We start from the raw sequence: 14,129 nt of genomic DNA, 5'->3' as shown, positions 1-14,129 counted from the left end.
AGGTTATTGCCTCATTTCTTCGTTGACCCTGGGGGGCCTTCTCAGCGTCTTTATTTTGGTCATTGGTCAGAGCTTGGGTCAACGAAAGATAAGGGGATCCCACCTTCTTTTGCTTTATTTTCTTATTTTTATAGTTTTGTTCTCCGTTTTCCCAGGATTTCGAGGTTGCTCTACGGGCAGTCTTTGCGCTCCCTAGCCCTGACGTCAAATGGTGTGACCAGGGAGGGAAGGTAACTCTATTGTTTTCCACCTAAGTTTCTTGTCCCACTCCGCCTGCCAGTATGACGTCACATAGTAACGGGCAAAAGCCTCGGGTCGCTTGTGCAAATTAACAAGGGATACGTTATTTGGACGAGAGAAGTCGAGGAAAAGCTAAGAAGCTAGCAAATATCGCTATATGTAATATATATATGTAATACAAATGAGAACTGGTCAAGAATTACAGGATTCGAACAGGTTTTTGGATTTAAACGTGAACACTTTTTGCAATTTTTTCTTAAGTTCAACTAAGGAAATATCAATGTCGGGCGAATCTACATGTAATAGATGTTCTTTAATGCTCATGGACCCAAACAACAACACTATACATGTAATATACTTCGTTCTTTATTCCACAAATCCCAACAAAGCTGTTGAATACGAAGCAACCATTGCAATTTTATTAAAATTTTTGGCGACTAACGGACTGCTCACCGCTGTAGCAGCACACTTTCACGTACGTAGTCCATTTTAAAATAAATTTGCAACGCTTGGAATGTGGCCAACTTTCACTTTGCGAAGAAAAAAATATTAAATTCCCTACCCAACGTAGCTACTTAATGTTAATTTGAAAATTGTAAAATCGACGCAGTTCAAAAGAGTTTTAACCGACGTTTCGGCAATGCTGCCTTCTTAGGGGTACAAGACTAAATGAGACTATTTTTGTACCCTGAAAAAGACAGCATTAAAAATACGTCGGTTAAAACTCCTTTGAACAGCGTCGATTATCAACTTTCATTTTGGCCGAGCGGGACCTCGGGTTTAGTTTTGCAAAATTCAAGATGGCGGATCAATGTGCAGCTACCGAAGGTGAACTAAATTTCCATAAAAGATGCACTGAAGCGAGAGAAATCAAAATTTCAGCGGGGAATTTGGAACGCACATACCCTAAAGGATTTAGGCAAGACATTCCACGAACTGAATAAGCTGGCTGAGTCAGTTGTGAAAGAGAATTTTGGCGCGCTTCGCGAGCGCACCAATTACTACAGGATCGGCGAGATTATGTCCTATGCTTTAACGAAGCATGGATCGCGCAAAGACCGCAATTATTCACCGTCTTAGTCCAAAAATGAGCATAGTGCATCCGTGAATGATTTGCTTTGACCTTCCCATGCCTCATGAGGTGTTTGATCTCTGGAACAAGGAGATTCTTGGTCTGACAAGATTTGGGGTAGATAAACCAGGTTCAGTGACTATAACATTTTCAAACCTGAGAAGATTATCGTATCTCTACGACCAGTTCCAAGAATGTGGTGGGTATAGAAAGCAACTTGGTAAAGGAAAAAGAGAGGCAAAGCTTATTGTGAACTCCGAGAAGAAGGAAATAATGGTCTACAATGCTAAAGAGCAGATTTTGTGAGCAAAATTTTTTAGGGATACTGGAATTCGTATGGGATTAGTCAGGATTAGTCAACAATGAATAGAGGATGCAAGGTTGAATCATACAGTAACAAGTATTTCCCTAATACCTCATTGACAAAAACCAGTCAACCTTTGTGCTTGGATGATAACAAAAAAGACAGAATGCTTACCATGGATCATTGCAATTATTCCTTATGTTTCACAATTTTTTTGAGAAATCCCGAAAATTGTAGAAATCCCAGTTTTTGCTGGGCACCCTTCTACCTCCTGTAACAGTTGACTTAATTAATTTTAGCAAAAAATGCGATTTCTCCAATTTTTTGCAATTTTTGGAGAAATTGAAGAAATCACAGTTTTTGCTGGGCACCCTTGTACCTCCTCTAACACTTGTCATAATTAATTTTAGCAAAAACTGCAATTTCTCCAATTTTTCGCAATTCTTGGAGAAACTGCAGTTTTTGTTGGACACCCTTCTACCTCCAGTTGACTTTATTCATTTTAGCAAAAACTGTGATTTCTCCCACTTTTTTGCAATTTTTGGAGAAATCGTAGAAATTGCAGAAGTCGCTGTGTTTGCTGGACACCCTTCTACCTCCTGTAACACTTGACTTACTTAATTTTAGCAAAAACAGCGTTTTCTCCAATTTTTCACAATTTTTGGCAAAATCGCAGAAATTGCAGAAGTCGCAGTTTTTGCTGGACACCCTTCTACCTCCTGTACCACTTGACTTAATTAATCTTAGCAAAAACTGCGAGTTCTCCAATTTTTCACAATTTTTGGAGGAATTGCAGAAATTGCAGAAGTCGCAGTTTTTGCTGGACACCCTTCTACCTCCTGTACCACTTGACTTAATTAATCTTAGCAAAAACTGTGATTTCTCCAATTTTTCTCAATTTTTGGAGGAATTGCAGAAATTGCAGAAATCGCAGTTTTTGCTCGACACCCTTGTACCTCCTGTAACTCTTAACTTAATTCATCATAAGCTAGAGGCCCGATTTTATTGCTCACACCAGGAGACCCCCTTTCCATGGTAACGAACGAGCTTTGGGGTCAGGCGCTCAATGCGGGGGGGGGGGGGGGGGGGGCTGAGAGTCGTTTCGGAGGGGATTGACTGTGATGGCACCTTTAATCTTTGGAATATTTCTGAGGGGTGTAAGAAAAATTGGCTGTTTCTGTGGGGTGAGGCAGGGGTACTGTGTCAGTACCTTTGATCTTTTTTTCTTCTCTTTTAGAACTCATCAGACACTCCGATCGTGCTTTCCAAACGCAACGTAAAGGCACTTCAGTCTGTGGTGTTTGATAAAGTTTGAAGCCTCTTTGACATCACCCAAATACAAGATTTTCCTGGTTATGAAGTTTCTCTTGAAAGTGCCCTAACACGGATTATCAGGGAGTTGAGATTACAGGGTGTGCGGAAAGAAATAATTGACCTAAGCCTCAAGCTTGATGGTAGGCCATTTGCAGGTGAGAACGCAATCTTTACTAAATACAGTGTAACTTATTTCCAGATTTCTTTATTGTATTTTGCAACAACTATGTTGCACTTAAGAACGAAAAACATAGAAACAAAATCAACAGTGAAATTGGGTTAAAAATTATGACACCAAGGGACATACAATAGTGTCCAAATTATTTCTTAACTGTAACTGAAACAAGTTCATCCTAACGAAACCCTGTGATCTTTTATCATGATGGGTGTAGTCTTGGACTGAAATAGTCTTTTTCGTCAGTATTCTTAAACATTTACTGTTCCGTATCCATAATTTTCACTTGAAAGATATTTAGTCATAGACAGTGCAGTAATAATGTAAAGCAGGGTATATAATATATGGGAGTTTAAAACTTGTTGTCCATATTATTGTTGTCTGTATTAGGGAGTAAATTTTAGAGAAAATACATGTGCTTTTTGTTGCGACAAATCCGTTAAATACAGGTGTCTGTATTAAGTTTGAGGGGGGGTAACATCAAAGTGGCAGGGTAAACATAACCAAACACTTTGAACTCTAGGTCATGAAGTGGTGTTTAAATTTTTGAAGTGCCTTTTTTTGTTTCCTTTCATTTGTGGGGCGCAGTCAGGTCCTAATGGGTGTGGCCCCCAAAGACACACCATTCGTGTGTAATCAGAGCTACAAATCAGTGTGCCCTTTAGCTATTGCTAATTGTAAGGAAGACAGGTATGTTGTATTTAAATTTGAATCATTAGTCAAATAGTTATTTGTTTCCAAAATAACTAGTTTTGTTAGTGAAAATTTGTATTGTACCTTTTAGACTGTGGAATTTTTGGTTGTCGACCAGTTATACATGCAAGCTGAAATAATTTGTGGATTTACAACAAATTTATCATATGAGGCCTAAAGGCCCCAGTAAACGATCATTTTTGAAAATTAATTTACCGCAAAGGTCTTAATTTATTAGTGGGCCACTCAAACCCGACCTTTATATGTTTTCAAGTCTTAAGAACTATCTCCCGGCAGACTAGACTAGCAGTATGCATATGGTATTTAATTTTCCTTTTTTTTTTTCATTTTAGTAAAAACTTCAGTTTACTGGTAACTTTACTTTTGATTATTATCAGGAAAAAGACCTAAAAAAGCTGATTGTTAATGTCAACAAAAAAAAGGATGCACTAAAGAAGAATGGAATCACAGTGGATGGAGTGCATTATGCTGTGAGATTTAAAGGTAAGTTTCACATAATAATTAATAAGATATTTTTTAGTACCATAATTTTCAATCCAAATGCCTGCATGTACATTGACCACTCTTTTCAAAAATTTATATCTACAGTTATACTTGACCTGAAGGCCCTCTATTTTTTGCTGGAACAAATAGGGAAAGCGAACCTTAAGCTTGGGAAACGAGGAACTGAAGTAGAGTGTTGCTTTATCTGCAAAGCATTGAGGGTATGTGGATATATTCAAAATCTCTGAGTCAACAAATTCTACCATGAAGGTTTTGACCTTACCAATGACCAACTTACTAATATAGTACTATTAGATTTTCAGCTGTGCTGGGTAAATTTCTTAGAAAAAACTAGCTATGAATAATGACTATTTTTATGGGATGTTGCGATCTTGGTCCACATACAGTTTGTTTGAAACACTTTAGCATGTCCAAGGCCAATAATTTAGTCGTAGTTACTAAAACAAGGAATGACCTACAATGACCTACAATGATCTACAATGACCTACAATGACCTACAATGATCTACAATGACCTACAATGACCTACAATGACCTACAATGATCTACAATGATCTACAATGACCTACAATGAGCTACTATGACCGAACTCCCTGTAATGAGCTAAAATGAAGATTTTAGAAAAAGACAACAAAAAAAAGAAGATCAGGCCGGGGACATGGGTGCGTAAACGTAACGCGTTTAGTCTACTGCATGACAGCCATTTAACGATGACAGCATCTCTAATTATTACGCTTGGAGATAAATTTACAGTGTAATAATACATGTATGATGATGATACTGTGACTTTTGTCCAAACCATCCCTTGCAACCTTTCGCATTAGTTTTATTTTGTCTTGTCTTTTTTTCAAACAAATTGAACAAACACAGTCACCCCAACAGTCGATCCTAGGGGATCTTCAAGGGACGTAAGGGTAGAGATGAACAAAGGAGGCCTTCAGATTCTGACCCTGTTCAAAAGAAAAATTATTCATTTTCTTTCAAGTACCCTGGCCTGTATAAGACATCATAAGACCCTTTAAATGGCTTTCGGTCCAACAGGATGCTCTGTTTGTAACGCTAAGTAGTAAAATCCATATCCTGCTCAGCGGCCCATACTAAGGGAGTGCCTGCATGACTTCCGTCAATACAGGGTATAATAATGCTATACCGGTAACAACGCGATTGCAATAATCTATTTTCAACTTTCTCAAGTTACCTGAGATCAGGCACAATTTTTGTTTTGCCCTTTAAAAATGTCTGTCATTTTGTAGCTCATTGTAGGGCTTATTTTAACTCATTTTAGCTCGTAGTAGCTCATTGTAGCTTGTAGTAGCTCATCGTAGATCATTGTAGATCATTGTAGATCATCGAAGGTCATTGTAGGTCATTGTAGGTTGTTCCTTGTTTTAGTAACTACGACACACATCCCCTGATCTTTTTTTTTTTGTCTTTTTCTAAAATCTTCATTTTAGCTCATTACAGGGATTACAAGTTCGGTCATAGTAGCTCATTGTAGGTCATTGTAGATCATTGTAGATCATTGTAGGTCATTGTAGATCATTGTAGATCATTGTAGGTCATTGTAGATCATTGTAGGTCATTGTAGGTCATTGTAGGTCATTCCTTGTTTTAGTAACTACGATAATTTAGTTATAGTTTTGGTTTACTAAGAATTCTCTGATGATACTTGTTGGCGCATGCAGCCCTTGATTATTCATGAATTTCAGCATTTGTAGTTGTCATTTTGAATTCACAGTAACTTCTAATTATAAAAGGCATTCAAAACATTAAGGTTATCTCAATACGATTAACCTCTATTCAAAAAATTAAATTCCCTGGTATAGTGAGTGAATCTCGTCATCCCAGCATTTATAGCTTAATAAGTATGTTTTCTATAAAAGACTCACTTTTTATATAGACCTCATTTTAGCAATAATATTTTGTAAATTAAGCCTTGCCTTTTGTAAAAGGGGAAGTTCCACTGCATGGAAAAGGAAGCAAAAAGCTTTTTTTGGAAAAACATGGTGTTTAATGCCCCTGTCTATAAAATGTTGGCAATTATCCTTGTCTTGTTCTCCTAGAGAGCACATATTATTTTCCCATAATAAGGTACCACAGTCTTCCTGTACTGTAGCTGTGTCAATGTTGTAGGGGCACTGTCATAAAAGACTGAAAACCTGTCGAGTAAAATACTTGAGTTTGAAATCTATAAAACTGTTAAGTACCACTTCAGGGGAGATATCCCCCACAACTAACAGAATAATTAATCTTCTTTTTCTAGTTTCAAAGCCATCCGTGATGACTTAGAGTTCCTTCTTAAAGAGGATTTATCGTCTATTAATCTCTGCGCCCTTCACTGCGAACTTAGAAATACCGAAGAGTTGTTGTCATCATTGGGTTCATTTTTGTAAAAAGTTGGTTCACTTGATGAATGTATTTGCCGAATTGGCAAATTATGACCCTGAGAATTTAAGCAGCAGAATAATAGTGAAAATGAAGGAGGGCCAAGAAACTGCTGTTGAAAAGCACAACATTCAGGTGTCTTCATTTTCAGGTACCTTCTATATTGTTTCATTTTTATCATGATTGCTTTCATTCCCTTTATCTGCTTCAGGGCTTTTACTTTTGTGCTGTAGCAGCTGCCTGAGTTTTATTTGTACAATACCTTGATCCTTAATATGAAAACTGTAACACTGGTTTGTAATGAAGATTTCATTAAGTTGTGAATTTAAATCCTGTTTGTTTCTTTCTGTACTATTTTTCCTGAAGTTTCTACTGAACGTGAGTTCCTCACAAACATTGAAACGATTGTCAGGAACTCCTTGCTTCATGACAAATTGAAGTCATATTTTGCTGATCCAGAAAGTGCTTAAGAGGCACTCCTGAATAAGGTCACAATATTTTGTAATGACAGAATCAAGGTATGGCTCAGGATATCACATGATTTGAATGTTTCACTTAAACCAGTGCAACACACAATAATATTTTTTGTGTAGTATGTAGAAACATACACTGAAAAAAATGGTTTCTGTTTAAAATATTAAATAAATTTTTGTAATAATTTGTTTTAGTACTGTTAGGACATGGCTATTTCAGACACATTCACCAGAGACTTTGGTTCAAAGCAGGAGACTATTACTCTCACAGGTTCAGGTACATGTTACAGTCATTATACTGTTATTCAAAACCTTTCCTTCCCTTTGACTGTGATAAACCAGACAGTTTGAATTTATAATGACTGCATTTACATCCATCTACACTGGAAGTTGTGATAGGCTAGCTAACACTGTCAGTATTAATACAACCCCATGACGTGACCATTGTGTATCAAGGGTACATCATTATTGCATCAGATTACTGCATCCCAACTGAGTGAATGTTCCTTAGCATGTACAGCACACCCAGTGGTTTGTGTTCTCGCATAATAGTCCTCCCTTAAAAAGAATAACCCCTTACACTTCGTGATGTGACTACCTAACCTGTTTTTCTTAGAAACTGGAAAAGAAATTCAAAGAAGACTGGAATTCTGGCAGGTCAGGCTACGTGAAATCGAGGAAAGATATGTGGAGCTGTAAGAGAAGTGTGTTGGTGGGTCAGTTACTAAAGGGAAATGAGGAAATCTGATTATGCAGCAGGAGTGTTCTACCAATCATTTTTAAAGGTAATCAAGTAATCAAGTCTTGTTTTACTTCATTGGAAGACACATTGGACAGTTTTATGAGAAATAAGACATGGGGCAAAATCCAGACACGTTAAGTTAAAACTAGTCAAGCTGATTTTGCTTTTATGAACAAAATTCTTAACCTTAACAAGTGGCAGTTACAAAACACAGGTCACAAGGGAAGGTCACTGCATGCTCTTATAAAAAAAACTGAGATGGGCAGTTTCCCCTTAACTTAAAACACCTCATTTCAGATTGTAATTTGGGCTTTTCGTATAGTTATTCATTTTGATTTCAGGTTTACACTGACTGGAAAGACATTTCTGAAGTAATTAGAAGTAGTGTCTTTGAGGAAGATCAGCAAGATTTAATTGACAATTTTGACATACAGGTATGTGTCAGGTAATTCACTTTTAGTGAGAGTGTAAAGTACCATTTGAAAATGAAGTCCTCTTAATGGAAAATATGCATAATGTCGAAAACTATTACAATAATAAATTTAGACAAGAAGGCTAATACAGCTGTAGTAAGTGGAGTTTCTTGTAAATCTTTCACCAGAGACCAGCAATTAGTAGCCATTGCATGAGGAGAAATTCAAAAATAATTTCCAGTCATTTTAACTGACATTCAAAAACTCATTAATAATACATAAAGAAAAAACAAAAGAAAGAAATGCTTCAAGAGTGTCTATCTGATAAAGGCACAGCTAAACTTTACATCCAATTTTTTTAGATTAACGAAAAAACAGATCTAAATATTAGTACAAGATCAGTATATCAGAGATTTTGAAGCCATTCAAAAAATTTGCAGTCATGTATAATCAGAACCTGGAACTACACTCATGCTGGTCTTTTAAACAATACTTAAAGTTTGATTATAGATGAGGCACATACATTATCATTTTACAAGTAAAATGTTTATCTCTCCTAAAATGTTTAAGATATTCACAAAGTACACGTCACATTCCACAGGTAAGAAGTACATGTCACTGCTCCATAAATGAATTGCCAAACCACACAGATTCCCCTCTGTCTAATATAACATTTTGTTAAAAGTTTAGGGCTTGCAAACACTTTTAATTCTATTCATTTGTCTGTATCATGGTGAACTGTACTCTGACCTGTGGAAAAGTTACCTGTATTTTAGACCCGCCGTCAGTTACTGCACCGTCGTCAATGTTGATTTTGACAGTTTAACACCAATGGAAATATGCCTAAGTTTTTTCTTTCTTTTAGGGCAAAGAATGGGGATTCCTTTTAAGGGAAGTGTTTATTTGCAACCTGGGCACTAGTGATTATGGCCACATCACCATTGAACATACCAGCATGCTGTTTAGAAACCACCTCAGCTTGAGGGAGTATTCAAATCAAGGCTTTGAGGCAGCACACTCATTAGAGCGTCAGTTACATGTATATACAAAGGCTACTTCCCATGACAGGCATGCTCATGCTACATCAAGTTAGTTTTATATTTTGCTTTTTTTAGTAGTTTATTTTTTTATATTATCATACAATCATCTCAACACTACAGTACTTGAAACTAATATTGTCACCTACTTAAATATTGTTAGAACTAAACTAACAACTCTTTTATAGAAAGGTTAGGAAGCTCATCATGCCATTTTCACATTGTTTTGTGATACCACAGATGATGGATAATTCATAAAGATATGAAAAGCTCTTGAATTTTAGCTGCACCCTCTTAAAAGCTCTTGAATCTAAGTTGAGTCAATGGAAAATCCTTGAAATTTAAATCTTGTTTTGAATATCCTTTAATCTTGAGATCTTTCATTGTTAGCAAAATAATTTCCTGTTGGAGAACATCCATAGGTATTAAAAATACCTTTAGCATCAGTTTTTCATGGGATACTGCAAACTGTAAACTGCAGTCTGCAGTCACCCATTTGCAGTTTCACTTTGCCTGGATTTTAAACTTTAGGCAGACATTCATTGTTTATCACCAGCTCTAACTAGCACATCAGAGGGTGGTGTAGAAATTAAATGTAAGGCTGAACAATAATATTATTGTTAGTGGAAAAAAAAATTCCTGTAAGTCACCTACTGCTGTAAGCCCTTCCTGCCATTCAAACTTGAACTGCAAACTGCAAACTGCAAATGCGACCAGAAGACCACTTGCATGATCTTCTCATATTTGAGACCTGTTTGCAGTGTCCCATGCATGAAAAACCTGATGCTAAAGGTCTTTATTGAAATTTTAAATGCCAATTTACAGTTAGTATTGAAGTCATTGTTCAAGACATACCATATTAGTAAAATATTAGTTTTTGGGAGCTACACTGTACATGTTCTTGAATATTATGTATCTTATTGTGTGAAAACTGGAATCCATAGGGGAAAAAGGCAAAGTCTGGTTTAATCACATGTGCTTGTTGGTATTGAAGTTGTTGGCACTTCTGAATAATCAACTTTATTTCATTATATTAAGTCCAACAGATTTTGCAACATTTCTTTTCTGAAAAGTTGCTGTTCCTGCGGCTTTGCTTCAGAATGGCTATAGAGAGCATGGAAAATGGTGATTATCTTCTAAAATGTTTGCCAGCTAGAAAATTATATAATGGAACTTCTTTTTATGTCAGTCCCTTAGATGTGTAGTCAAATGTATTCCACCTCGTTGAGACAACGTTATGTAAAAAACTGAGAGTTGTGTATTCCCATAAAAAGTATATGTTACAGGTCAAATTTATTTTTAGGTTATTTTTTTTAACCTAGTTTATTTTTTAAACCTAGTTTATTTTTAAAATTTTGTTTAAACTAGTTTATTTTTACAGTCAAACCAGGTCAAGCGTTCCCGTCGCTAACGAACTAATGAATTCATTCACGGAAAAATGATTTCGTTTGTTGATTCAATAATCCATTCATAAAATGAACAATCCAATAGTCATATTTAGCCTCGATTCCATAATCGAATGTTGATTCGATTACTGTGTTTTGAAAAATTACACTTTCCACAAGTTGACCTCAGAATTTTGTTTTTTCCTCTTTTTTTTCTGAGAGTCGAGTGCTGGCGAGTTCTGAAGTTCAAACCCAAACAAACTGTTACATGTACGCCAGTTTGCTGCCAGTAATCAGTGCAACAGACCTAGGCCTGACCTCTTAGAAAACACGACGGTCAAACTGAGGTCAGTGTATGTGCGGTGATTGGTGGATTTCGATCCTCGGCCTTTGTCAGTTTCTTTGCGTTTGCGGTCTGTCTATTCTAGCTGTTATTTTGATTAAAGGCAATGAAAACGCAATCGTAAACGGCAGGAAAAGGGAAGCAAATACGATTGAACACAACAGACAAGAATAAAGAACAGGTAGATTTTGTTCATAAACCAAATCAACATTTGATTATTGAATCGAGGTACAATTTGACTGTTGGATTATTCATTTTATGAATGGATACTTGAATCAACAAACGAAATCATTTTTCCATTAATGAATTCATTAGTTTGTTAGCGACGGGAACGCTTGACCTGGTTTGACTGTAAACCTAAGTAATTTTTCAAATTTCAATGTTTTTCGAAATAAAATTCTAGGTCAAGTCCTTAGTTAGTTTGTAGTTAACATCACTCCTTGCAGTAAGCATTTATTCAGGGTAATCTGTGGACACCAGGAATTTTCACAAACACAACTAGTTTTTAGTCATTTATTTTTTGGTGAATTTTGCATAGTAATTATATGTCATTACATTACTGTTTTGCAGCCTTTCTGCATGCAGCAGAAAATGTTATTTCTGTACTAAATTCCAGCTGTTTGTTGCTGTACATTTATTTAGCCTGTTTGTTGAAATATAAGTTTTCAGAATTCCAAACTTGGTCACGATTTTGGCGTAGTCATTTTCAACTTCAGTTATTTTGCCAATTCAAACATGAGGATGAAGGGGTGAAATTTTGTCCACTGGATCAATTTTAATTGACACATTATTCATCAACATGAAATTTTGGACCTCTTTTTCTAGTCTCTTTCATTTTGCTGTTATAGTTCAACTGTCTCTCATTTATATCTGTTTTGAGTTTCTTCCTCTGAGTGTCATTCTTGTCTCCTTCTTCGGTGAAAAGAAGCGAACCGTTCGTAAAGAAAAACATAACATTTGGACACATGGATTACTGTGAAGTATTTCCATGCCCGCAAAAGTGCCCGGCGGCTGCCGGTTACAGTTTGAACAAATTGCGCGTGATGTGCAATGTCGTAAGCCCTCAAGTAAAGACGACATAATGTGGTCGACTTGATTCTGCTGTTATTCGAACTGCGATAACTGTTTTAATTCGTTTCGAAAAGAAAACTGTTGCTACCGTTCCAAAGCATCTCCTTTGCCCGGCGTTTTAATCTGTTACGTGTACACCTTGTCCCTTTGTTAAAACCTTTTGGATATGGTCAGGAAACAGAGCAGTACAGAGCAGCTGTCTTTCAAGTTAAAACAGGCGGGGATGTTGGAAAATTCTGTAGACTTATGAGGTACAATTATCTATTCATTAAACATGGACTAGTGTTAGTCGATTTAGGCACGTAGGGGCAGTTCGCAAAACTCTTAAATGTATCCATTTCTCTTGGTAATTTTTATTGTAAATTAACTTGCTGTCACTAATATTTTCTCTGGTTTTTTTTGTAGCCAGTAAAAGGGATCAAGTCACACAATGACATGTACGTTTGCATAGGTCAAAATTAAGTAATCATCCCTTAGGTTGAAATGCCATCAAAATATTTGTTAAAATCCATCTCGAATGATATTTCTCGGTTAGTCTCTTTCTCTTTTATTCGTGTGGAGTGTAAAAGACGTGTATACTAGTTTTCAAACCATGATAGGCAAAATCTTTACCACTAACGGGATTCATGAGCACTTTCTAGTCTCCTCCTCCAATATCATAATATTTCACGTGACCGAGTAGAAGAAACTAAAAGCAACTAAAAGTTTAACTGTGCTATTTCGCTTAATTTGAGGCTTAGCAAAGTAATATTTCTACTCTTGTTATTCGTAATTGGTAAATAATAGAAGAAAAGACTTTGTAATGTGTACTATCCACATCAGTTCGTGTCGCACAGCTGGTATAACCATCTTGCTTTATGTACCTTGTATGCTAGCAGCGAAGTGAAGGTTACCTGTACAGAAACATGTACGTGGCTGCTTGCGCATACTAGTGTTGTAGTCTTGACAATAAACAACAGACAATACAAAAAATACAAACTTACAAGTATTGTAGCTTAGATAGACTGGAAAATATCCCAGGTGGAAGTTGTTCAATTTTGTTGTTCTCCAGATATCTGCAAGAACAAGGTTAATTATTATAACTGCGTATCTCATAACAACAACAATCAGTCAAAAAAAAACCCTCATCATTCTCTATTTTAGTTCTTATCGTACTAGGTTATTGCTATAGTACTGACCTCTCTATGTACTGGTAACTTTACATGCGTACATTGAAAACGGTCATTTCCTTTAGAATATGGAACTATGCTTTAGACACTATTTTGCCAGGGGCACCCAACGAGAAGATAGTTCAAACCACTTAAACATAGTATTGTTAAACGTATTTTAGTATTTAAACGGTAGATATAGGCATATTTTTATCCCCTAGAAATTTTTCATCTGTTCGGATTTCCTACCTGAAAGTCTAGTGATCCGAAAATTATAGGGATCAAAACTTACCTTTTCGAAAATTTCAGCCAGAAAAAAGGCTCCCGAAAATTCTAGGTGACCTTTTAAGGGTAAAAATCCGTTAAAAATGGGCAATTATACCATTTTGTAGATGTTCGAAAATCCTAGGAGAGGGGAGAAATTTTACAACAAATGTTCCGAAAATTCTAGATCGCAAATCGTCTTCCGAACAGATATTTTCCGAAAATTGTCGTTGGGTGTCCCTGTTTTGCACCCACCTACTCCCGGTAGTTTCACGCACCCTCCGGTAAGCTAACGTTTAATTTTAGATCTACATAACGATCAACAAGGTTCATTTTTGTAATTAGCACAAGTCCATGGTTTGTACTATTTTACTGATTAATTGAAACCAGGAAATGCTTTTCTCTAAACCGGTTTCCGTTTCTCTAAACCAATAATAAAGAAAGGTTTAAGAAGAGGACGATCCAACTAAATTGAGTTGTCAAATGAATTTGTCTTTTGCAACCATTACCTAATCGCTCAATCTAGACAACAATTTGTGATTGTTT

The 14,129-nt window shown here is 36.3% G+C and overlaps 1 long non-coding RNA gene across 1 annotated transcript; it reads left to right on the top strand.

Annotated features, from left to right (window-relative positions):
- The first annotated feature begins 4,193 nt into the window (after positions 1 to 4,193).
- LOC140936540 (uncharacterized) lies at positions 4,194 to 6,679 on the top strand. The gene is made up of 3 exons (XR_012165394.1): positions 4,194 to 4,302; positions 4,408 to 4,523; positions 6,586 to 6,679. It is a non-coding gene; the product is annotated as an uncharacterized lncRNA (long non-coding RNA).
- The last annotated feature ends 7,450 nt before the right edge of the window (positions 6,680 to 14,129 follow it).

This window comes from Porites lutea, chromosome 1 (genome assembly GCF_958299795.1).
Source record: "Porites lutea chromosome 1, jaPorLute2.1, whole genome shotgun sequence".
NCBI classification, from domain to species: Eukaryota; Metazoa; Cnidaria; class Anthozoa; order Scleractinia; family Poritidae; genus Porites; species Porites lutea.
Note: the sequence above shows the minus strand (reverse complement) of the source record. Positions and strands in the feature narration are given on the sequence as shown.